The sequence below is a fragment of the Tamandua tetradactyla genome, chromosome 10 (genome assembly GCF_023851605.1).
Source record: "Tamandua tetradactyla isolate mTamTet1 chromosome 10, mTamTet1.pri, whole genome shotgun sequence".
Taxonomy (NCBI): Eukaryota; Metazoa; Chordata; class Mammalia; order Pilosa; family Myrmecophagidae; genus Tamandua; species Tamandua tetradactyla.
This window is the reverse complement of record NC_135336.1, coordinates 61814096-61841723: the sequence shown is the minus strand read 5'-3', so window position 1 is coordinate 61841723 and position 27628 is coordinate 61814096. Positions and strand designations below refer to the sequence as shown.

The 27628-nt window shown below is 33.9% G+C and overlaps 1 long non-coding RNA gene across 1 annotated transcript; it reads right to left on the bottom strand.

Annotated features, from left to right (window-relative positions):
• On the bottom strand, nucleotides 1–27628 carry LOC143647954 (uncharacterized). Its single transcript, XR_013158276.1, has 3 exons — nucleotides 27418–27628; nucleotides 26394–26439; nucleotides 1–331 (listed from the first exon to the last, which is right to left on the bottom strand). It is a non-coding gene; the product is annotated as an uncharacterized LOC143647954 (long non-coding RNA).

Below are 27628 nucleotides of genomic sequence, written 5' to 3'. Positions count from 1 at the left end.
CATATGACTTTTATCAAGCATGTATTACTTGGAATAAACAAACTGGAGTAAGAAATATCTTTAAAGTCTCATTGCTGATGACAATAAAAGTTGATTTCTTGCCTATATGTATCCTGGTGTTTTGCAGTCTTCTATAAAGTGGTTCAGAGTCTGGACTCCAAATGGTCCATAATCCAAGGGCCTTAGAGTCCTTCCCAGGATTCTTGCCATTCAGCCATCGGATAATCAGTAGAAGGAAAGGTGGAGGACACTTCTGCCCACATTTCATTGGTCAGGGTTTGTCACATGGCTCAGTCTAGATGCAAGGGCAGGAAACCGTCTTCCTGTGTGCCTAAAATAAAAAATGAAATTATTTTGGTAAAGATGCAACATTTTCTCTACCACATTGTGAGAATCTCTATATTTGTCAATAATTTGGGTTTCTTTGCCAGCTAAAATCCAAATAATTAAGAAAGCCAATATTGTTCCATTCTTTGGTTAAATAGCTTATTAGCAATTAGCTCCTGATCCACATCACATTAGCTCATTTTAGATGTATCCTACTCATTATTTCAGGAAGTATGAGTGGGGGATCTCAGTAAGTAGAATCTAACATAAATCTTCCAACCTATTCTTAAGTCTTTTTTCTAACTGTACCAACAAGCTACAAATTTGCTTATGTTTGCTTTAACAGTAGAAAGATACCATGCTCTGAGTTCAGTTAGATTCTGAGTTTCCAAATGGATGAGATAAGAAAAATTAGTTGGATGATATCCATTACCATCACTGAATTGATGGCTATTTCTTCAGCAAGCAAAGGGGTCTTTCAAAGAGCTATATCATAAAATCACCACTTTTCTAGAAGAACACCATATACCATTGCATGACATCAATACCAAGGCTGTGAATGAAACGTGCAAGTTTTACAGAGAAAGATTTAGAGTTATGTATTTTAATCATATGCAAAATGTATAAATAAAGTTTAATTTGAGCTTGCTCTTGCAAGAAATATTGGAGATCAAAGACTGAGCTTTCTTCTTCCTCTATAAAAGAAATTAAATTAGATTTCAGAACAGGTCTGGTAATTCAAAAACTTAACATTTACTAGTCTTGGAAAGGGAAATCTAGAGAATTGTAAACAGTTAAGCATCTAACTGTAATAAATTTAAATTTCATACAATTCACATGACTGTTTCAACATCTAATTATCAACACAGAAATTCATCAGACCTAGTTGAACTATCAATATGTCTGAATTGAATGAAGATTAACTAGAAATGATTTAATTTCTATCTTTCACTGACAAGAATTTTATTGAATTAAATATGAAAAAGAAATACTGCCATTAAAATTAAGAAAAATGTAAGAATAAAGAATTTTTATCATCCAAGTATAAATTAAAGAGTAATATAGTGGATTGTCAAAGGTCAAATGATTCCAGTTCAATTATGGGCTAAAATATGACATTTTAACTTGTGATTGAGGGTTAAAACTAAGCCAGAATTTTGTTTTCTCTTTCTTTCAAGAAATACAAAACCAATAACAGAGCATGCTTTGGCAACCATATTCCCCAGAACACCAAGCTCTCTACAATTACTGTAAGCTATTTCTGTGTGCACAGGTTGTTTTGATTCACTTGACTAGTCAAATCAGACCTTTTTTTTTTTTATAGCACATCCTTTACTACAGTTTCTCTAGACTCTTGCTGTTTCTACTATCTAGAATTGAGTACAATGGAAAGAAACATGTGGATAGAAGAAATAATCATTAAATTTAGTGAAGTATATCATTTGTTAATCCACACAGATCATCTCATTGATTTAATCTGAAATGAAACAGGAATCCTAGAGATTTGATTAATGTTAGCTTCAGCATGGAATATCTTACATCTACAAAACGAATTCACCACACCCAACATCTGATGTGATAATTTGGAGTTCAAAGTTCTCTTAATAGTGATCTGATTAATTACTATCCCAACTGAAGTATGAACTTGAAAATATTTAGATCTCTTTCAGCAACATATTTCTTTGACTTTCTTCTATCCCTTAACAATTTTCCCCAGAAGTTAACTGTGAGACTGTGTCATTACCAATTACTGAAAATTGTGCTTACAGTATTAATATCTCTTAAAACTATCAAGTTATATTTATGTAATCTCATACAAAAAACTCCTTTCAGAATGAAATTGTATAGTGTTAAAATAATCCATGCAGAAGCTCCTTAGTCTCATATTGCCACAGATTTTCACCACACAGGTAAGATTTTAGAAAATTAAATTTCAAGATCTAATTTACATATAGGAAGTAGAAACAAAGGTTAGACGTCAATTGTATTCCTTCTACCTCGAATATTACATATGAAGGAGGATTGATAGCTCCAGAGAACAAATGAGTAGAATGGCTGTGGTGATTGGATACTGAATGGAAACTAGAAAACACGTTCTAAAATTTAATCTATTCCTGTGGGTAGGAACCCATTGTAAATAAGACCTATGTTATGAGGTTACTACAGTTAAGGTTTGGCACACCTAATAAGGATGAGTTTTAATCCTATTACTAGAGTCCTTTATATGCAGACAAATTCAGAAAGACAGAAAGCCATGGGAAGCAAGAAGCTGAAATTCAACAGGGCCCAGAAGAGAACAGAGATACCAGGAGAGACCACCATGTATATTGTCATGTGACAGAGGAAGCGAGGATCAAGGATTGTTGGTTGCCAGCACCAGAACTCAAGTCTTTGGGAAAAAAAACATTGTCTTGATGATGACTTGATTGGGATGTTCTCCTAGCTTAAAAACCATGAGCTAATAAATTCCCATTGTGTAAACAAACATTCAGGGCATATTCTAGAGCAGCCAAGGAAATTAAAATAGCCAGCCTTTCAGTATACACAAGGTTATCAAAATAAACACTAAGATTGAAGGATCCAAAGAAAGAGCCCTGACCTAAAAATCCCTTCATCCCTGTGAAATTAGGGGCTTTTAAATTTTCATTCCTCTGTGTCTTCTAAGTTGCTTCTGTGGGCATTATATACGAGCTCGACTAGAATTAGAAGCTAAGAATGGATGATGGGTGTGAACAGGCTAGGAGTCAGGAGAGAGTAACCAAAATGGACAGGAAGAGAACAGCAGAAAACTCTTCTCACTAACTCATGTGACACAATTCATCACACAGGCAGATATTAGCATTATCATTATACCTTATGGTTTAAATTAAAATAATAAAAATAAAACAGCATCATTATTCCTTATATGATATCTATATTTGATAGCATTTACCCACTTTAGATTCATCACTTTATTTGTCCTGCACATCTGAAGGTACTCTCCTATCCAAGACATAAAGTGACAGGTCTATTTGGCTGTCCACTTGCCACTACCATGTTGTTTTGATTACGGTAGCTTTTTAATAAGTTGTAAGATAAGAAAGTGTGAATCCTCCGTATTTGTTCTTTTTCTAGGTGGCTTTGACTACTTGGGATAAAAAATTGTCCTTCCACATAAATTTGAGATTGACTTTTCCATTTTTGCAAAGAAAGTTTTTGTAAATTTGGTAGTGATTGCATTGAATCTGTAAATGACTTAAGGTAGAATTGACATCTTAACAATATTTAGCCTTGCAATCCATGAACAAAGAATGCCTTTCTATTTATTTTTGTCTTCTTTGATTTCTTTTGGCAAAATTTTGTAGTTTATTTATGCAAGTTCTTTACTTCCTTGATTAGATTTTTCCCTAAATAGTTCATTCTTTTAACTGCTGTTGTATTGATTTTTTTTCTTGATTTCCCCTTCTAGTTGTTCATTCCATGTATAAAGAAGCAGAACTGATTTGGGGGTATTTAGACCATGAGTACTGTGTGATGGTTTGAAGCAGTATGCATGCCAGAAAAGTATGTCCTTAAGGCCAATCCATTCCCATGGGAGTAGATCCATTGTGAGTAAGATCTTAAAATACAATGCACTTCATTCAGGGCAGGTCTTAATCTCTTACTGGATTCCTTTATGAGAAGATAGATGACAGAGATATGACATGAAAAAACACAGAGAAACTCACAGAGAAAAGCTAGAGAAACTGAGAGATGTAGCAGCCCAAAGCTGAAGGGAACAAAATGAAAGAGAAGGGAGAGACTAGTAGACATCACCAAGTGTCTGGCCATGTGAAAGAGAAGTTGAGGATGAATGGTAGCTGGTCTTCAGGGAAAGGGTATCATCCTGTTGATGCCTTGACACATGTATTTTCAGCCACAGAACAGTAAATTGTAAGTCAGTAAAACCCCATTGTGAAAGCCAAACCATTTCTGGTATATTGCATTTTATCAGCTTTAGCAAAACAGAAGAATGCCAAATTGCTGAATTCCTTTATTAGCAGCAGAAGCATTGCTATGGTATTTTCAGAGTTTTTTGTAAAGAGGACCATGTCAGCTGCAAATAGGGAAGATTTTATATCTGCCTTTCCTATTTGGATGCATTTTATTTATTTTCCTTTTCTAATTGCTCTGGCCTGAACTTCCAGTGCAAGGTTAAATACCACTGGTGACAGTGAGCATCCTTGTCTTGTTTCTGATCTTCAGGGTAAAACTTTCATTCTTTCACTGTTAAGAATGATGTTAGCTGATGGGCTTTCATATACGTCTTTTATCATGTTGAGGATGTTTCCTTCTTTTCCTAGGTTTCTAAGTGTTTTTATCAAGATGTGGTCCTGGACTTAATCAAATGTGTTTTCTACATTAACTAAGATACCACGTGCATTTACTTTCATTCTGTTAATGTGGTATGTTGCATTAATTGATTTTCTTATGTTTAACCACTGTATTGGTTTGTTAAATGTTGCCAGAATGTAATATACCAGAAATCGAATGGCTTTTAAAAAATGAATTTATTAAGTTACAAGTTTACAGCTCTAAGGCCAGAAAAATGTCCAAGGTAAGGTATCCAAAGAAAGATACCTTGATTCAAGAAAGACTGATGTCTGTCACATGTGAAGGCATGTGGCTGGTATCTAGTTTCAGTGCTTCCGGTTTCTGATGCCAGTGGTTTCCTCTCTAAGTGTCTCTGGGCCTACATTTAACTCCTATGGGACACAATCTGGGTTCTTGCTTGCTTAGCATCTTGTAGGGAAGCAATTGGCAATATCTGCTGGGCTTTGCATCTCTAAACATTTGTGTCTAGGTATCTGCTTTCTCTGTTGGCACTCCAAGCATCTCCAAATGTCTTCATCTCTGTTGGCTCTGCAGCAACTGTATTTTCCCCAAAATGTCTCCCCTTTTAAAAGATTCCAGTAAATTAGTCAAGACACACCTTGAATGGGTGGAGTCACATCTACATCTAATCAAAAGGCTACATCTCCATGGAAACAATCCAATCAAAGTTTCCACACCATTATATTGAATCAAGTTTAAAAGAAACATGGCTGCCACCACAAGATTGGCTCAGGAAAAACGACATGGCTTTTCTGGGGTACATAACAGCTTCAAATTGGCACAACCAATTGGGATAAATCCCTCTTGAATATGGTGCATAATTCTTTAACTGTTCCTTAGATTCCATTTGTCAATATTTTGTTGAGCTTTTCTGGATCTACAGTACAAGCAATGTTTATGATTTTATTTTCTTATGATATGTCTATCTGACTTTGGTATCAGTGTGAAGTTGTTCTCATAGAAAAGTTAAGGAGCATTCCTTCCTGTTCAATTTTTGGAGCAGGTTTTGTATTATTTCATCTTGGAATATTTGGTAAAACTCAACAACATAGCCATTTGGTTCTACACATTTCTTTGTTGAAATGTTTTGATTACTGATTTAATCCTTTTGCCAGTTATTGGTTTGTTAAGATCTTCTATTTTTCTCAAGTTAATGTAGGTAGTTGATGTGTTTCTAGGAATTTGTCTATTTCATCTAGTTTATTGTTGTACAGTTTTTCATGGTATCCATCTATTCTCCTTTTTATTTCAGTGGGATTCGTATTAATGCTTCCTTTTCATTTTTTATTTTAGTAATTTCTGTCCTCTCTGTTTTTCCATCAGTCTAGCTAAATATTTGTCAATTTTATTAAAGAACCAACTTTTGGTTTTGTTGATCATCTCTACTGCTTTTTTGCTGTCTACGACACTTATCTCCTCTCTACTAATTGTTATTTCCTTTCTCAGTCTGAGATTAGTTTGCTCTTCTTGTTTTAGTTCTTCATGTTTTTAGATTAGGTCTCTTACTTGATATTTTTCTTATCATTTTTTTTTCTAATGTAAGCATTCACAGCTACAAATTTCCCTCTGCACACTGACTTGTGCATTGAATATGTTTTCCTGTTGTATTTTCATTTTCATTCACCTCAAAATTTCCCTTGTGATTTCCTCTTTAACCTATTGGTTGTTTAAGCATACTTGTGAATTTTCTATTTCTTTCTTTGTTATTGATTTCTAGCTTCATTCCACTGTGGTCAATGAATTTATATTGTCTTATTTCAATAAATTCATATTTATTGAGACTTGCTTTGTTACTTAAGATAGGGTCTATCCTAGAAAATTATCTATGTTCACTTGAGAAAAAATGCTTATCTATTGTTGTTGGGTGAAGTGCTCTCTATATATATATCTATGTGTCTAGTTGGATTAGAGCATCATTTAATTCTCCTATTTCCTTATTGATCATCTATATATTCAAGTTATATGTTCTTGTATATGTTCTATCCATTATTGAAAGTGGTCTCCTACTATCAATGTAGAACCATCAATTTCTCCCTTCAAATCTGTGAGGATTTCTTCCTATATTTTGGGGTTCTGCTGTTAGATGCATATATATTTATAATTGTTATGTCTTCTTGTTAAATTGACCTCTTTATTAGTATATGACGACTATACTGTTTTTTACCTTCTCTATTTTACCTGATATTACTATAGCTATGCCAGCTCTCTTTTGGTTACTACTTGCATGGTATATTTTTTTCTATCCCTTTTTACTTTCAACATACTTACACCCTTCAATTTAAGGCGAGTCTCTTGTAGAGAGAATATAATTGGGTCATGCTTTTTTATCCATTCTGTCAATATCTGAAATTTTGGTTGGGGAGCTTAAGTAATTTGCATTTAAAATCACAACTGATAGTTCACAATTTTCTTCTACCAGTTTGCTATTTAATCTTTATACCATATACTTTTTTCCTCTCAAGTCTTCCACTAATTCCTTTCATATTTTCATACTTTATCTGTTTCAGTTTGCTAAAGCTGCCAGAATGCAATATGCCAGAATTAGGCTGGCTTCTATAATGGGTAGTGGATTTATTAGTTTACAAATTTACAGATCTAAGGCTGTGAAAATGTCCAAATTAAGGCATCAACAGGATGATAACTCCTCTGAAGAAAAGCCACCAGCATCTGGGACGTGTGTCACATGGGAAGGCACATGGTTGGCATTTGCTGGTCCTTCTATCCCAGTTTCATTGCTTTTATCTTCTGGCCAAAGTGGCTTTCCCTCTCTCAGTTCCTTCAGGGTTTTTTTTTTATCTAAGCTCTCTCCAAACTTCTCTGGGTGTTTCTTTCTGAGCTCTCTGTACCTTTTCTGTCTCCTATCCTCAAAAAAGACTTCAATAAATGATTAATTGAGTGGGTCACATTTCAACTGAAACAACCTAATCATAAATATATCCTATGATAGGTACGCACCCATAGGAACAAATTAAATAGGGCATGGCCTTTTCTGGGATACATAATAGCTTCATACAGCACAGTATCATATTGAATCCCTTCTCATTTCTATCTGGATACATTTTTAAATATTATTCCTTGTATTTAACATGTACTTAAATTTATCCTAAATATATAGCATTCATATTTTTTATACCAATTTGACTTCAATGGCATATACATAAACTGTCCCTAATTATTATAGCCTCCCACCTGTTTTTGTACTTTTTAACACTTATATCTTTGTACATTGCATGTTCAAAACCATAGATTTATCATGACTTTTATGCATTTGCATTTTAGCACCTGCAAGAAGTTAGAGGTAGAGTTACGTACCAAAAACTTTAAAAACCACCATACTGCTGGCATTTATAATTACCCAAATAGTTATCTTTATTGGAGTGAACTTATTTTATTTATTTATTTTTTTATGCTGCTTTGAGCCAATTTCTAGTGTCTTTTCTTTTCAGTCTGAAAAGTTCCCTTTAGCATTATGTGGAGAGTAGATCCAGTGGTGATGAACTCCCTGAGCTTTTGCTTATCTGTGGATGTCTTTCTCCCTTGTTTTTGAAAAGAAGTCTCACTGGATATAAAGTTCTTCATCAATAATTGTTTTCTTTCAGCACTTTAAGTATTTCAGCACACTGCCCCTTTGCCTCCATGATGTCTGATGGAATATCATCACTTAGCCTAGTTGGGACTCACTTGGGCTGTGACACGTTGTTTTCCTCTTACAGCTTTCAGATCGCTCTCCTTGTCCTTTGCTGTCAACAGTTTTATCAATGTGTGATGGGCCATATTTTTCTTCACGTTTTTATACTACGTAGCATTCTCTGGGTTTTTATTTTCTCTAGGCATATTCACATTTTGTCTATGCTTCAGAATTTTCTGTCATTATTTCTTTGAATATTCTTTCTGCCCCCTTCTCCTTTTCTTCTCCTTCTGAGATTCGAATTTGTATATTTGACGGTGTCCCAGAGGTCTTAGACCATTGTCACTTTCTATATTTATTTTTCCTTTCTGATCTTTAGCCTGATTCACTTCAATTGTCTTGCCTTCAAATTTGCTCCTTCTCTCTTCTGACAGTTTTGATTGGTTGTTGAAGCTCTTTTGGAAATTCTTCATTTCAGTTACTGTGATTTAGTCCCATTATAAAACTTCTAACTATTCGTTGAAATTCTCATATTGTCATTCATTGTTTTTCTGATATCCACTAGTTCTTTCTCTGCATTTTCCTTCATTGCCTTGACACATTGAAGATCACATTTTACAGACTTTTTGTCTAATATGTCCACAGTTGGGTTTCCTTGTTTTTATTACAGGATTTTTCTCCTCTTATTTTGAATGTGTCATCAGATTTTTCTGTTTACCTTTTCATTTTTTGCTACACATTGTTCATTTTAAGATTTAAAAATGCTAACACTGAGATTTATTCCCTGGGTTGGCTATTTCTTGAACTTTTAACCAGCTAGTGATATAACAGAGATTTTCTTGAATGTCACACCAAAAAGGTCTGCCCTAGGTAAAGCACAGGGCACTTCCTGTCTTTTCTGGGCCTATACATTTTCCTAGGCTTATGTTTGCTAGTGGCTTAGGAATACCCCTGTTCGTAGGCATTTGAGCGCCTCCATACTTCTCAGGAGACAGATCTTTTCCTTCTCCTGGGTTTTACACACTGCCAGACTTAAAGTATGTAAGTTTTTTCCTCATGCCATTTGCCTCAATCATTTTTTTTTCCAACTTTGTTACTTGCCTCAAGGTGCATGTACCTAAAGGTCAAAATCTGGGAATGGGGCGTGCACCACTTTGAAAATATTATGTACCCCATAAAAGCCATGCTTTGATCCTGATCCAATTGTGTGGGAGTGGCCATTGCTTTTAATCCTGAGGCAATATTGTATGTAGAAACTTGTGATTAAGTTCTCTCCATAGATATGACACACCCATTTGTGGGTGTGATCTTTGATTACATGGAGATATAACTCCACCCATTCCAGGCGAGTCTTGATTAGTTTACTGGAATCCTTTAAAAAAGGAAACATTTTGGAGAGAGTCAGAAACAACAGAAATGACAGAGTCAACAGAAACTTCACAGTAGAGCCTACCGAAAGGACAGAAACCTCAGAGCCAACAGAATCTTCACAGCAGAGCTGAAAGAGATGCAGACAAAAAGACACAGATGTTTGGAGATGCAGATATTGCCATGAGATGTTAAGCAAGCCAGAACCTGGAGAGCACCAAGGGAAGCCAAGAGATGAAAACCAGCCCCAGAGAAGCAGAGTGAGGAACCACCTCAGGGATAGAGGCTGAAAATAATGGAGCCCAGGAGCAAGAGACCAGCAGATGCCAGCCACGTGATGTCCCAGTTGACAGAGGTGTTCTAGAACCATCGACCTTTCTTGAATGAAGGTAACCTGTTGTCAGTGCCTTAATTTGGACACTTACTTCCTCAGAACTGTAAACTTGTAGTTTATTAAATTTCCCTTTATAAAGCCATCCCAGCTCTGTATAATGCATTCTGGCAGCTTGCAGAACACACATATCGCTGATGAGTTTCTCTAATCAGCCTTTTCCAGCCAAAACAAAGCCAGGGACCAAGAATGGGAGCCCAGCTGGCTCTATACCGCACTGGAGAGGGAATGAGGGAGGTACAACAGGAGATTTGCCCATGGCTCCCCAAGGCTGGACTTTCTTGACTTGTCCATCAAACACAACCCTTAAACTCTCCTCTGCAACTCCGATAAAATGTAGAGTCTTCAAGTCTCATCTGCAGCCTTTGTCTGGGGGTGGGCTGGAACAATGGCAAACGCAGACCCCAGTAATCCAAAATTGTTAATTAAAAGCCATGAACAATAAACAGACTATGCTCACCACAGATCTTGGGAAAGTGGATTTTTATTTCCCATTCTGGCACCAACATATTAAACCATGGGTCAGACCCCACTTCAGCCTGCTGTGAGAGTAAGGATGTGTGCTAGTAACTGCTGTATGGAGAGAGCAGCTTACTGATATTTACCAGCCGCTTTTCCCCACACTTCCCTGGATGCTGTGCAGTGTTCTACTGGACCCCAGAATTTTGAAATAAGTGATTCAAACAGTTCATACATGTTAATAGTTGTTCTGGTAGAGGAACTGATTCCTGGGACTTCCTCCTCCACCATCTTCCCATAATTTTCTTCTTTAGTTTTTACCCAATTATGTTTTTGTCTTTCCTTAGTATAAATATTTTTCACACTGTTCCTTTCTGGTAATATTGGCAATAACTGATAATACTTAAATCTTGTGTGTAGTCTTGACATGTGAATATAAAATAAGACCAGTAATACTGCAACACCTGCTTCTGAATGATTTTATCTGGCCAGAGCTACACAAACTTGAAAATCAGAATAAGCCTTTCGAAGAGACTCTTCCTTGAACCATTCCTTTGAAAAAGCATCCCCTGGTCAATCTGCAGAGGAACGAGTATGGCTAAGGACTATTGATCAGTTTAACTGTGTGTATAGCCAACAAGGTGGTTGATTGACTTCTAAAACATGTAGGTTAATGATATTCTATGAAACAGGTAATACTTAATGTAACAATCTCAACCTGTAAATTAACATTCAAAAAATTTGGATTATTGAGTTAGTTATCAAGGGATTATTAATTTTACTGTCTCTTGAAAAAAATATGGTCCTATTATTTATAACCATTCATTTATTTCCGTATGTATTTGTTCAGAAAATCCCCATGAAAGAGTCATTAAAAATCCTTTAAAGCAAGTCAAGTGTATCCTTACTTGTCAAGCCAACTTGTATTGAACTCCTACAAGGTACTGCGAGTGAAAATTTGTTATTAGCAGAAATTCAATATGCAAAACAACATAGCCTATGCTTCCTGAGCCTCACAGTGGTATAAGGAAAGTCCATGCAAAATTTCCCTGTGTCCCACAGTCTGTTCTCAGTCCCTTGACATTAGATACACTAAGTGAGCTTCCATGTATCGAGATCAGACCATTTTGGCAAGTGAAAGAAATGCACATCTCCTTGTGGCAATAAAAGAGTTGCAATAATTTTATGTCACCAAACAGACTCAGATCCAGAAATTGTGGTATGTAGGTATCAATGATAGTTAAACTCATCAGCCGGAAAAAAGGAAAAAAAAAAATGCCAAACACTGACAATTTGATGCAAGAATATCTTTACTGTTCTCACATCTTGGTGAGTGGTAGGATAATAATGTGATAAATGTTGAAAAAAATGTCCATTATCTTGTATGATAACAGTAAAACACGATAATTTCTTGACATGCTGATATGTAGGATAGGAATCATTTTGCTTGCAATTGAATCTAGATATGCTTAAAAAATGGAGTAGGTACTCAAATTTATAGATACTCTCAAAAATTTCTGGTTACTCATTCAATTTTAAGATAGTTCTCTCAAGGCATGCAAAGACCAAAAGTGATATATATTTAACAAGTAACAGACCTTCAATTTTATATAAAAAAAAAAAATGTTTTTCACATTGATGACTCTAAATAACCTCAGTGTTTTTTAAAAAAATAGCATAATGAAAAGCCACATATATTTCAGGGTATTTTTCACCAAAAATATGAAGATTTTTGGATTGGATTTACTCATTTCTTAAATAACCATTGACTTAAGAGTATCAAAGCTGATTGATATCCTGAATACAGGTAGAAAAATCAAATACTCCTCTTATGGCAACTGTATCTTCATAATAAGTACTCATTTCAGAAATAATGAAAGCTGCAACCAAAAAGGTTTCATTACTTTTTTCTAATGGTTTGGTGTAAAAAAAATTTTAAAAGTCACATGTTCAAATAAAAATAAAACAGATAAAAAAACAGTATGATACATGATTTTTTCCACTAAAACCATTATAATTGAATCATTTTGTTCCCTTTCTTCCATTGAGATTATAATGGCCGCATATTATATAAACAAGTGAGGCTAATAATAACATCCATCCTCATAAACATGCCATTAAAGCAAAAAATGACAGCAGCTGCAAGAGGAGAAACAACACTATGCATAGATCACTCTGACCTAGAAGACTGAGGGAAATATCAAAAGGAACTTTGAGAACACAACTTGCAACAGTTTCTGGAGGTGTAACTGGTTGGTTTAGCTGTGGATAGAGCAGCCATAGGATTATGGCTCTGAGCACACTATAATACATCCCAGGGATATCTAAGAAAGATTTCAGGGGGGATCTACTAAATATTATTCAATAATAAGAGCACTACTTGTGTGAAAGCCCTCAGTACAACATGTTTGAGGTAGACCTGTTACCTCTAAGAAACTAAATAGTTCATTCCTGCATAGATGATACCATAATGCAATTCATTGTGTCTAAGCAACATCATATTGCTTTTACCAGAAATATTGGACTGACCTGTAAGATCCAGTGCTCAACAGTAATAGTGATGTCAAAGTCTCTTTGATATTAGCTACAATGAAATAATTATTCTATTGCATGACAGCATGTTTTACTCAAAACTACCATATACCAGCTTAATCATCTCCCACATGTTATCTTAGTATCTTTTTTTCCACTGTATTTATCTGTTCTCTAAAATGTTCATATCGATTGCAAAACTTGCCCTGGAAGACCTGGGTAGAAAATTCGCATCTCAAAAAAACTCTCAACATTCTAGAAACCACGATAAAGTTGCTAAAAAAATAATATTTGGAAATAAGTATAAATTGCTATAGCTAAAAATATGTAGCAAAGAACTGATATTTGTCTTTTGATACCTTAGGGTAGGGGTCAGCAAACTTCATCTACAAAGAATCAAATAGTAAATATTTTCAGCTTCATGAGTCTCTGTGGTCTCTGTCACAACTATTAAACTCTGCCATTACAATGTGAAAGTAGCCATAAGGGAATGAACATGACTGCTTTTAAATAAAATTTGATTTACAAAAACAGGCAGCAAGTTAGATTTTACCCAGAGGTTATCAATTACTAGTTTAGTAAATGTGGGGAAAAACTGAATATATTGCTTTATAATTTTGAAATCAAATTGATATGAAGTCAGTTTTTCCTCCTAACAGTAACATTGGGAGTGGAAGGGCTTGCTAAAATGTTTTTAAATGCATTATTTGTATTGATTCTTTTTTTTTTTTCTTAAATAGAACCCAAATTTATAGCCTCAAACTCAAGATCCATAATATTTCTGTAAAGATATCCTGACATGAAATGAAAAAAATATATATACAAAGCTAAAAGTGTTTGAAGTTAAACATACAAGTATAAGTTCTAGACTATTGTTCGATTATAGTCAGACATATTATTACCCTAGCTGGATGCTGCTAAGGTTGAAGATACTGTACTTATAAATGTCACCACAGGTATATTTGTTCAGCAGAATATATATTACCTGTATTAATCCTTTCTCGCTCTATGTACTAGCTCATATTGTGATGCTGCCATTTAGATCAAATTGTCAGAAAGTGTTTGTCTAGTGGCCGCTCTTTCAGATTAGAAGGTGTGCCAGTTTGAAAAGGTTTATGTACCCTAGAAAAGCCATGTTTTAATCCTAATTCCATCTTGTGAGAGCAACGTTTTCTTCTAATTCTTATTTAGTCCTGTATGTTAGAAGCGTTAATTAGATTATTTCCATGGAGTTGTGACTCACTCAAGAGTGAGCATTAGACTAGATTAGGTGGATATATGTCTCCACCCATTCCAGGTGGGTCTTGATTGGTTTCACTGGAATCCTTTAAAAGAAGAAGCACTTTGGAAAAAGCTAGAGAACTACAGAGAGAAAGTCATGAGATTCTAAGATAGCAGAACACTGCAGAACCATGAAGCAAAAAGTCCACTAGCCAGTGACTTTTGGAAATGAAGAAGGAAAATGCCTCCCAGGGAGCTGGAGAGGAAGCTAGCAGATGATGCCATGTTTGCCATGTGCTTTTCCACTTGAGAGAGAAACCCTGAACATCATCGGCCTTCTTGAATCAAGGAATCTTTCCCTGGATGCCTCGGAGTGGACATTTGTATAGATTTGTTTTAATTGAGACATTTTCTCAGCCTTGGAACTGTAAACTAGCAACTTATTAAATTCCCTTTTTTAAGCCATTCTGTTTCTGGTATATGACATTTCGGCAGCTAGCAAACTAGAACAGAAGGTATAATCTACTTACTAATTTTTAATTATTCTAAATTAAGAGAATTACTCATTAAGAATTTTTAAAAAAACTTTGAATTCTGGATGCAATATTCTTTATTTTTATTTCTATTTATTTTTAAGGGAAACATCCTACAGTCTTTTGAGAAGCAGAATACTTCACTATGTGTCAGAATTTCCTGGTGCTGCACAGTAAATAGAAATTGCCATTCAATTAATAAAAAGTGTAAAGAAGCATAAAATTGTAAAAGTTACCACATAATGTATGATACCCCTGATTTATTCTACTGATCTCTTGCAGAATTCAGTATGATGATCACCTTATTTTCTTCACTTCACTTGTGGAGATTTTTGTTGGTATTTTTTTCACTATAACATTTTTCCAGGATATTCATTCTCATCAGTTAAAGTTGGATAGAAAATGCATCCTTCCTCTAACTTCTGATGTTGTACTCCTGTGCTTTTACAGCACTATCATTTTTCTTTATAGTAGGTAATGGAAGCAATTTTGTAAATGTGTCTTTTATATTAAGGGTTCCTTCCTGAAAGGAGGAAATTCAGTTCTGTAATTCGTAGACTCTACTGAAGTTTTAGGCCAGTATAGGGTTGGGAGTAGTAGGATAGCTACCTATTGCCCAGAATATCCCTTTAAATAATTTTTTGAATATGTTTATTGTAGAGAAGCATAGAAGTGAATATTAAGGGGATGTGTAAAATCTAAATATGTTTTCATTCCAAATTTTGTTTGCCCCTAGCTTCCATAGTAAAATAGAAGATATGTTCAGCCAGTTGATTTGAAATACAAGAAATTTTTAGGATGCCTTTATCAATAAATTGGGCATTCATATTGCAATTTTACTCTAACAAGGAATTCAAGACCCACCTTAGCAGTTTAATTTTTACTTTGTAACATTTTTAATAGCTGCTGTATTCTGTTTGTCTCTGTATTTTACTTTGGCCATCTTGTTTCCCCTGTAGATTACAGTATTTTCTAAGGTCTGAAGAACTTTACTTCTCTTTTGAATTATCAGAAGACTGGCTATCCTAATTCTCTTTTTGCCTGAGTTTTCACAGTATCTGGAAGTGACCAGTAAATACGTAAAATATATGATTCAAATGCCTAATGTTACTTAGTCTAAAAAAAATATATATTTTTCTGTTAAAAGGAATAAAAGAAAAATGTAACTCCTCCCACCCCCCCAAAAAGCATATTTAGACTAAGGTCACAAATGGATTTTAGAATTGCAGAGTTCTTTTAAAAGTTCCTTTAAGAACAACCAAAGAACTCTACATTACCTAAAAAAAAATTAGATATCTAAAAAAAAAAAACAGTGCTCCTCAGGACAAATTGTTTATCCTAAAATGTCAGAGCATCTCTATACTATTTTAATGATTGATAAGAATTAAAATAGTAAGATAAATAAATTGTAAACTGAGAAATTAATGCTAATTCCAAAAAAGTAAAGTTTCAAAGACAGAGTGATAATTATTGGAATCAAATAAAAAGTAAAATTTATCAGCTTTCGCAGTTCACATATTCCCTTTGATCTTGTGCTCACATTAATTGCATTCTATTATTCATGTTTTGGAAAACACTTTCTGTTGACTTTCATTTAATTTCAATCAAACTATCCTAATTAAAGAGCATTCTGCTTTTACTCATATAAAAACAACTTTGTTAATGTATTTAACTTTCCCACAGCATCAGATACAGTCACATTTCACACACTATTTACCCATGAATATTAATTTTAAAATATTTCAGTTAACTTGAAAGTTATTAATAATTTTACTGATTCTAATAAATTTAAGAGTTGAAGTAATTCCAGTAGCAAGACCACTTATCCAGATATTTATCAAAAATCCCTATTCAGAGGAGATTTTTTCAGAATTTTCAAATTATAAAGACTTAATCTACACTTTACAACAAAAAAGCCTGTGACGCATAGTATTTGTTCATTATGATAGCTAACTGAAAATAACTAAGAGTTTAAAAATTCTCATGTCTTATAAAAATTTCTAATGAAATTGGAACCCACAAGGAATCCCAACTTTCCCAAACAGTAAATGGCTAAGCAGAAGTATACATGGAACCATTTCAGACATTTTATCAGACATTGAGGCAAATGTGAAAATGCAAATTTGCACTGAGAATAATTAAGTTATTGCTTACCTAAACCATGCTGCATAATTGCATGCATTATTCAAACATATTGACTACTTACCTTTTAAAATATATACATATACATATATTTTAAAACATGGATTCTAATGTAATAGCTACAACACTTTTTCAATCAACATATTCAATATGCTCCACAAAATGTTTTAGTATCTGTGGTCATCCAGATTGTCTGATATACCATGGATATAAATATTTAGAATACCCACACACACAGCTACTGCTCTGCTGATTATCACACTAAAGAAGAATGAGATTAACAAATGGGCAGATATAGCAGAATTATAATAAGTTCTATGGTGGAGCAAAATTTAACTCAAAAGACAACCTTAAGGGCTCCCTCCCCTACAACACACATCTCTTTTTGGCCAACACAGTATAATTTTACTTAGTTTACATATACGTGTTAAAATAAACCAGTGAAAGATTTAGATTATCAGAATATCATTTCAAATGTTGACTCTATAGCATGTTTTAGATAATCTTTATATATACATCAATATAAGCAGACTATATATATATATATAAGAAAGTGCACTTAAGTATCATCCTAGGATCAGATGCATCATCCAAACACCCAAATGTGCATACAAACACACACAGATACATTCTTATAAAAATAGAGAACATACACATATATAGGCTATAAAGCCTTCTCTCTGAAGGTAATAAGCTGCTTCACATAGATGATGGAACATGAAGTAGTCTTGAAAAATATATTCAAAGTGAGAATATTTGAGTGAATATTCAGAGAAAAGAAAATATTATAGGAATTGAAGATAGTACGTCTCTGAGTAAGCGAGTCTGAATTTATTGCAGCAGAAATTCCAGAAGCAGTCAAAATATCAAGTATTTTGAATTTCATGGAAAGTACTCACACAGGTTTTCTTTGTAATATGAAAAAAATTTGAATTTATGAAATGTTCGGATGGTGGCAGTACACAAGGTGGAATATGATTAGGAGCAATGTTGGAACTAGGAAAACATCCAGAGGCTTAATAGTTGCAGTGTAGAAACAAGAGTGTGATCTCAAGAAGAGGCAGTGAGAATAGAGAAGAAGGAATGATATTTGACCATTAAATGGATACTGAGGTTTCTTTTCAACTACTTATTTGACCAGTAATTCAAATCTGTGCACATAAAAACTAATCAATTTTCTTGTAATATTTCAAAAGGCTGTCAACACCTATAACCAGGAGTATTCAACCTGAGCACTAGTCACATTTTTGACTGCACAACTCAGTGGTGAAAATGAAAAATGCCCACAGACATTGCCAAATGTTTGCTTGTAGGCAAAAGTTTCCCAAGTTGAGAACCATTGCTATAAAATCAGCAATTTCCTTTTTTCATTTATTTTTAATTATGGCACTTAATTACTAATCCCTGTCCACAATAATGAAGTATAACAAACACTAAAATTTTGCAAGGCTTACACAACAAATACTTATTTTTCCCACTCAGAGTTCTGGTATCAGGTGTGATTTGATTGACCATGGTTCGACCTACACTAGTTCTAAACTATAGCTCAAGGTCATGTGCATTCCACATGTTTCATGCTGGGCCTAGGTTAAGTGGCCATAGTGGTCTTGGATATGCTGTTCTCATGGTGTTGACGAGAGCACAAGAAGGCAATCCAAACTTGAATACATATTTCAAGTCCCTGTTTCCTTTGCATCCTCTAAAATCCAGTGACAAAAATCAAGTCACATACCTAAGGCCAAGAGAAATTTAGCCAAGTCATTCTGTCAACAATGGATCTATGGCAAGGATGGGGAGTGAAGAACTGGAATGAAAAATTCTATTACCACACTTATCAACTAGCCCAGTGAAATGTTGGGCCTCATTTATACATGTGTTTATATATATATAAACAATTACCTTTTCTAAAATTGCAGTCCCATGTTTGCGCCAGAAAACTGCTTTTCGTATAGTAGGTATCTCATTTCCCTTGCACACATATCCTTTATCTGCTTACTGATCTTTCACACTTACTCCAAATCTTAATTCCTTTAAGGAAACTTTCCTAACCTCACTCCTGGCCTTCTAATGTATGCTCTAAAATGCCCTCTAAATGCATTTATAATGGTGTATTAGTCAAGGATCTCCAGAGAAACAGAACCAACAGGAGATATCTGTAAACATGACATTTATTGAGGTGTCTCATGCAACCTTAGGAATTGAAAGAATCTGAAATCTACAAGGCAGGCTATGAAGCTGGCATGTCTGATGAAGTGTCTGGACACACCCCACAGAAGAGGCTGAAGAGGCAGTGAAAAAAATCTCTCTTCTTCTTTAAAGTTGTCAACTAATTGGATTATCTTGGTGGGAGGCACATCTTAGTTGACTGCAGATCAGCCACAGACGCAATCAACTGACTGATGATTTAATACACTGGCCTCCCAGTTTACTTACCAGCCATGAAATAACCTTACAGCAACGATCAGACCAGCACTTGCCTGACTAGATAACTGGGCATCATCAGTTGGCCAAGTTGACATCAGAACCTACCACCATAAGTCAAGTTGAAGGATTTCTTTGTCTATTCAGACTATTAAGCCTTTATCTGATATGTGGTTTTCAAATATTTTACCCCATGGTGTATGCTGTCATTTTACTTTCATGATAAAGTCCAGTAAGTTGCAAAAGTTTTTAATTTTGATGAGCTCCCATTTCTCTATTTTTACTTTTCTTGCTTGTGCTTTGTATGTAAAGTATAAGAAATCATTGCCTAATGCAAGGTCCTGAAGATGCATCCTTATGGTTTAGTTGATTTGTATAGATGATGCGAGGGAGGGGTCCTATCCTTTTTGTTTTTTTTGAAGATGGAGATCCAGCTTTCCCAACACCATTTCTTGAAGAGACTATGCTTTCCAAGTTGAGTGGTCTTTTCCCATTGTAAAAAATAAATTGGCCATAAATGTGAGGGTTGAGTTCTGAGCTTTCAATTTGATTTCATTGTTCTATATGTTGGTTCTTTTGCCAGTATCATGCTGTTTGGATTACTGTGGATTTGTAATAAGTTTTAAGGCTGAGCAATATGATTCTTCCAACTATATTCTTTTTTTTTTCACGATGGTTTGGCTAGCCTGGCCCCCTTACCCTTCCATATCAATTTGATGATTGGCTTTTCAATTTCTACAATGAGTTTTTAAATTTTGATTATAATTTCCTTTGTGTAGTTTTCACATTTAGTAATATTTAGTCTTACAGACCATGGTGATGGAATTTTCTTGCATTTATTTATTTATTATTTTATTTATTTTAACAATGCTTTTTAACTTCCTGTATACAAATTCCATACATCCTTGGTTAGATTTATTCCAAGATATTTGATTCTTTAGTTGCTATTAGAAATGTAACTTTTTTCTTGAGATCCCATTCTAATCGTTCATTGTTTGCGCATGGAAACATTACTGATTTTTGGATTTTGATCTTGTACCTCACCATTTTGCTTAATTCATTTATTAAATCTGGGGATTTTGGTTGGATTTTTAAGGATTTTCTGTATAAAGGAGCATGTTATCTGAATACAGGGAAAAATTTACTCTTTTATTGCCAATTTGGATGTTTTTTATTGCTTTCTTTTCCCTAATTGCTTTGGCAAGAACTTTAAGTAAAATGCTGTTTGACAGTTGTGACATTGGGCACCTTATCTTGTTCCTGATGTTAAAGGGAAATCTTCAGACTCTCACCATTAAGTAGAATGTTAGCAGTGGGGTTTTCACATATGCCCTTTTCATGATTTCTTCTATTCCTGTGTTACAAATGTTTTTGTTAAGAAAGGGTGCTGGATTTTGTCAAATGCTGGATTTTTGTCCTTATCAATTGAGATGAACAAGTGTGTTGTTCCCTTTATTCTGTTAATTTAGTATACAACATTAATTGATTCTTTTATGTTGACACACCATTGTATAACAGGGATAAATCTTAATTGATCATGGTGTATAATTCTTTTGATGTGTTGTTGCATTTGGTTTGCTAGTATTTTCTTGAGAATTTTTCCATCTATGTTTATAAGGGATATAGGTTTGTAGCATTTGCCTATTGTGGTATCTTTATTTAGCTTCATTTTGAGTGTGGAGTTGGCTGCATAGAATGAATTAGAGAATGTCCACTCCTCTTCATTTTTTGGCAGAGTTTGAGCAGCATTGTGGATAAGTTTTTTGGAATCTTTGGTACAATTCCCCTATGAAACCATCTGGTCCTGGCTTTTTCTCTGTTGGAAGATTTATGATGACTCATTCAGTCTTTTTATTTATTGAAATCTTCTATTTCTTTTTCAATCAGTGTAGTTAGTTTGTGTGTTTCTAAGAATGTGTTCATTTCTTCGAGGTTATCTAATTTATTGACATATATTTGTCCACACTATTCTTTTATACTTTTATTCATTGAGCTCATTAATGATGTTCCCTTTTTAAACTTTGAATTTATTATTTGTGTCCTCTTTTTCTTTGTCATTCTAGCTAAAGTTTTGCCAATTTTATTGGTCTTTTCAAAGAAACTACTTTTTAATTTTTTATTGTCTTCATTTATTTTTTGCTCTCTAGTTCATTCATTCTCCATTCTTATATTTATTATTTCCTACCATCTGCTCATGCTTGGTAAAATTTGTCCTTCTTCTAGTTCTTCCAGTTTTCAGGTTAGATACATAATTTGAAGTCTTTCTTTTTATAATGTAAGCATGCAGAGCTGTAAATTTGCTTCTTTGCACAGCTTTGTTACATCATATGTTTTGGAATATTGTATTTTCATTTACATTTACCTCAAAATATTTTCCTTTGAGATTTCCTCTTTAACCAATTGGTTTTGATTTAAGAGTATTGTCATACACTTGTGAATTTTCCACTTTTCCCTCTGTTATCAACTTGTATCTTCATTCTGTTGTTATCTGAGAAGATGCTTTGCATGGTTTCAATATTCTTTGATTAATTGAGACTTATTTTGTGACCTAAGATATGGTCCATCCTGGAGAATGATCCAGGTGTACTTGTTTTCTTTCAGCACTTTAAGTATTTCAACCCACTGCCTTCATGCTTTCTTAATGAGAAATTAGCACACAATCTAATTGGGAATCCCTTGTACAGAACACATTGCTTTTCCCTTGCTGCTTTCAGAGATCTTTCCTTGTTCTTTGCCTTTGATAGTGTGATCAATACATGGCAAATTGTATTTTTCTTCCTGTTTATTCTCTTTGGTGTTTTCTGGTCTTAGATATACATATTCAACTTTTTTGTTATTTGGAAATTAATTATTATTTTTTTGAATAGTTCTTCTGCTCCTTTCTCTTTTTCCTCTCCTTTGGGGATTCCCATAATGTGTAAATTTGTATGCTTGATGGTGCCCCAGAGATGTCTTAGGGTATTTTCACTTTGTGTATTTCTTTATTCTGATATTCAGCCTGGCCCATTTCACTGATTCTTTTGCCATTTCCAACTGGCTGTTGAAATTCTTCTTGGAGTTTTTCATTTCATTTATTTTGGTCTTCAATTTCAATAGCTTTGTTTGTTTCCATTCTCTTTACTAAAATTCTCATTCTTTCTTTTCCTGATATCCTTTAGTTTTTTCTCTGTCTTCTCCTTCATTTGAAAAATTAAGCATATAGAAAATCATTTTTCTCAAAGTTTTTGTCTGATACAACCACGGTATGGTCTTTTTCATTTTTATCCCCCTGGATTTTCATACTCTTCTTTGGCTGGACCATCATTTCCTATTTCTTTATTTGTCTTGTGCTCTTTTGTTGCACACTAATATTTTAAAATGTTAACTCTAGGATTTATTCCCTGAAATATCTGTTTCTTGATTTTATAACCAGCTAGTTAAGACAGACTTTTTTGAGCTTCAGCCCTCCCATCCAGAAGTTCTGCCCAAGGGAAATGCAATGTACAGGGTCCTTGCTGCCTTTTCTGGGCCTGTGTTTGTTCTGTTATTTTTATTTCTTTATTGTTTTGGGGTTCTCCTACTTAGAGAGGTTTGAAAGCCTCCTCTGTATCCCAGAGACATACTTTCTTTTCCTGTGTGTTTAAAGCAGGCAAACCTTGCCCCAGTCTGCTTCTACAGTTTCTTAAACTATTCTAAATAGTGTCTAACATGTTTTATAAACTTAGGCTATAATTTGCAATATTGTTTTTATTGCTAGGAACTGGCTATACACTGTGCCTCTATTATATCTAAAATACATTTATTTATATAAAACAAAACATGAAATGTTTTGTATATATAGGTTTGTGGACCAACTACCTTATGAATTGAATATAACTACAGGAAAGGAACAAATGAAAAAATACAGTTATCCTTCATTATTCAGTTTCAAATTCTTCTGCCTTAATGCTCAAAGTAGTTGGTTATCTTTCTGATCCATCTAATGAACTAAAACAGATTAAGTCTTTGCTACCAAAAGTTGTTAGACAATTTTTCAGCTTCAAAGTTTCTTTTCAAAGTAGAATGACATTGTAATTGAATAGTAATCTTTACTCATTACATAATAGCCTGCTGTGGTGTCATTCCAACACTTGCTTTCAATTGCCACACAGCTGGGCATTTATAGAATTACTTAGAAACATGCAAAAAGGGAGAGGGAAGAAGTAGCGAGACTCTAGATTTTGAGAAGTAGATTCACAGAAATCAAAAGCACTTGTAGAAATATAAAGGTTATTTCCTTTTGTTTGTTTATTTAATGATAACTATAAAAGAAGGATTCAGTTGTAAGGTAATAAAAATCATAAATTCAACTCTTACAGCAGAAGAATTCTTAGAATCAATTTCATACCAAGTAGCAATAAGTTATTAGTATTAGCAAGTTATTAGCAATAAGTTATTAATTTGCAATATGATTGCAAATTAAAAAATGGCCTCTTATTTTGAGACTTTTAAAAATCTCTTCATTGTTACTATTTTTAAATATAAATAAATTTAGTATTTATATATAATAGTATTTACTAAATGTCTTAAATATTATATTTATAATTAATAAGATACAAAATACAAATAATGGTAATGGCTATCTTTCTTATCTATTTATTATTTGAACACACAAGTGCCATGCACTGTGCTAAGCACCAAAGAACTTTTAATTTAGAGGGAATAAAGCTATATAAATGCATAAAATAATCCAATCAAATCCTTTTAAGGGAGAGGAGGGACTTTTTCACTGCTTCTTCAGCCAGTGATTTTGGAGTCTTGTATTCCCATGGTTGTGTGAGACTATTTTTATAAATCTCATATTTACAGGTATCTCCCATTGGTTCTGTTTCTCTAGAGAATCCTGACTAACACAGAACAATAAAAGAAAAACAACCCATATAAAAAAGACTTTTATAGACGTCTCTCCAAAAAAGATACAAATGGCAAAAAAAAAAACGACTTGAAAAGATGTTCAACATCTTTAGGTATCCAAAAAAATGCAAATCAAAGAAAGAAAATATCACTTCATACTCATTAAAATGTCTGCTATTTAAAAACAATAAAAAAATTAAGTTTTGGAGAAGATGTGGAGAAATCGGAACACACAATCACTTTTGGTGGCAAGGTAAAATAGTGCAACCACTAATGAAGACAGTTTGATAAATCCTCATAAAGTTAATATAGAATTATCATATGGCTTGGCAATGCCACTACTAGGTATAAACCAAAAAGAATTGAAAGCAGGGACTCAAACTAATATTTGTACACAGATACTCATAGCAGCATTATTCACAGTTGCCAAAAGATGGAAGAAACCCAAGTGTTCATCAGCTGATGAATAGATTAACCAAATGTGGTATATAAATACAATGGAATATTATTCAGACATAAAAAGGAATAAAGTCCTAATACATGTAATTATATGTATGAACCTTTAAGACATGATGTTGAGTGAAATAAGCCAGACACACAAAAAAGAAGTATTGTATGGAATCACTGATATGAAATAATTAGAATAAGCAAACTCACAGAGTCATAATCTAGAATATAGATTACCAGAGGACTGAGTAGGGATATGGAATGGGAAGTTAAGTTTTAAAATGTACAGGGAAAGTTAGAAATGTTTAATTAATGGATAGAGAAAATGGTAGAACAACATTATGAATGCAATCAACAGCACTGAGTTATATATATATCTGAATGTGGTTAAAAGGGGAAATGTTAGGTTTATAAATGCTGACAGAATAAATATAAAAACAATTCATGGAACTGCACGACACAGTGCACCCTAAGTTAAACCATAGACTATAGTTAATAGTACCATTATAAAAATGTGCTTTCATCTTGTGTAACAAACGCTCCACACCAATGTAGGCTGTTAATAATAGGTCGATATATCAGAATCCTGTGTTTTTTGCATGATATTTACGTAAATCACAACTTCCTTAATAAAGAAAAATTATATAAAGATAGTGTATTAGTTTTCTACTAATACATAACAAATAGCTATAAAGTTAATAGCTGAAACAACCCCCAGTTGTGATCTCACGTTTTCATGGATTGGGAATCCAGATGCACTTACCTGTGTCCTTAAGTCAGCCCAGCTGGCCTGATAAAGTTGCAATCAGTATGTCATCTCAGAAGATGTTCTCACCTGCATCTTTTGGTCCTTTTCCAAGCTTATGTAGAATGCCTTTCATTGTGTCTACAGAATTCATTACAGCTTGATTTTTCAAAAATCAAGAAGGTTTGCTGCTTTAAGTTACTCACTTCTAAATACTTTTAAAGGACTTAACTGATCATCTCAGGCCCAACCAAAACAATCTCCTTTTTGATTAATTCAAAGTCTATTGACTATGAATTTTAATTACATCTTACAATCTCTTCAGCTTTGCAATATACCATATGGCCATGATATAGCACTGTACTCACTCACAGGTCATGCCCACAATCTAGTGATGGGGATATCTAGGGCATTATGGGTCATTGGAGATAATCTTAGAATCCTGCCTACCACAGTTATGTAGATTTAGATATGAATATATACATAGGTAAGTATATTGATAAGATATACATAAGTAGATTTATAAAAATATAATTAGATATAGAATAGATAGAATATATAACTAGAATTTTAGATAAATATACAGATGTAAAAAAGTAATATGTTAATATGTACTCTCAATTATGATAGACTTATAAAAAATATTTTTATATATTATAAAAATGTATAAGAATGTGGAAATACAAAACAAAAGATTTATACAATGTACATTCGTATAGACAGATGAAAGATGAGAGATTAGATAGATAGATAGAACACTGGAAGCTTAGAAAATACATATTCATTTAAACCACACATGGAATCATTGCAAAAAATACCATATAATATACTATAAAATATTTTAATAATATAAAACTTTTTTATAAGGAATCATCCTTTCTTTTATCTCCCAAACAGCATGTTAAGAATATAATAACAGGGGGTGCAAGGGTAGTTCAGTGACAGAATTCTCACCTGCCATGCAGAAGACCCAGGTTTGATTCCTGTCTCCATACACCTCCTAAAAAACAAACAAACAAAAGCAAAACAAAAATACTCAACAAATGGTGTTGCAATAATGGGATACTCACATGGAAAATAATGAAATGTGACCCCCGCCATGCAGCAAACAAAAAAAAGAATAGAATAACAGAATTATTCAAAAGAATACCTGGGTAAATTTTAAAATCCATTTATTAATTACTCAAGTAAAACAAATATGATAGAATTTTGGAATATTAAGATGAACAAAAATGAAAAATATTTTGCTCATTTTGCCAGGCTGCAACATAAATATTAAAAACTGATTGATTTAATGATGGGAATCAATTGGTTTATCTGCTTTTGGAAGCCCCATGACAAAAATCAAGGTGCTGGCAAGGCCATGCTTTCTCCCTCAGGTCTGTGGCATTCTGGTGTTAGCTTGCTAAAAATCCTTGGGTTTCCTTGGCTTGTATCTTTGCTTTCCATCATGTGGAAAATCCTGTTGAGTGAGGAAAACAAAATAGGGAAGGGGAGGTAGCTGAGCAAGACTGTGGCCTCAGGAATATTCTAGCTTTATCTGACCAATGAGTATGCTGCAGCACATCAACCACACTATGCAGTTTTAGCGTGTCGTTTGAATCTAGTATGTACCCCAGAAAAGCCATATTTTAATACTGATCCAATCTTTGATGGGCAGCTGTTTCTTTTAATCCTGACTTAATATTGTAGAGTGGAAATTTTGTATTAGATTATCTCCACAGAGATGTGGCATGCCCTACTGTGGGTATAGATTTTGATTAATGGATATTTGATTCCACCTATTCAAGACAGGTCTTGATTAATTTACTCGTGTTCTAGATTGTAAGCTGCCAGAATGTGATATACCAGAAATGGAATGGCTTTTTAAAAGGGGGATTTATTAAGTTGCAAGTTTACATGTTCTAAGGCTGTGAAAATGTCCAAATTAAAGCAAGGCTATATTTACGTCCAATCTAAGGCATCCAGAGAAAGATACCTTAGTTCAAGAAGGCTGATGATGTTCAGAGTTACACTCTCAACTGGAAAGGCATATGGGAAACCTGGCGACATCTACTAGCTTTCTTTCCTGGCTTGTTTCATGAAGCATCCCTGGGGGTATTTTCCTTCTTCATCTCCAAAGGTTTCTGGCTGTATGGGCTTTCATGGCTCTAAAGCTTTTTCCAAAATGGTTCCCTCTTTAAGGGCTC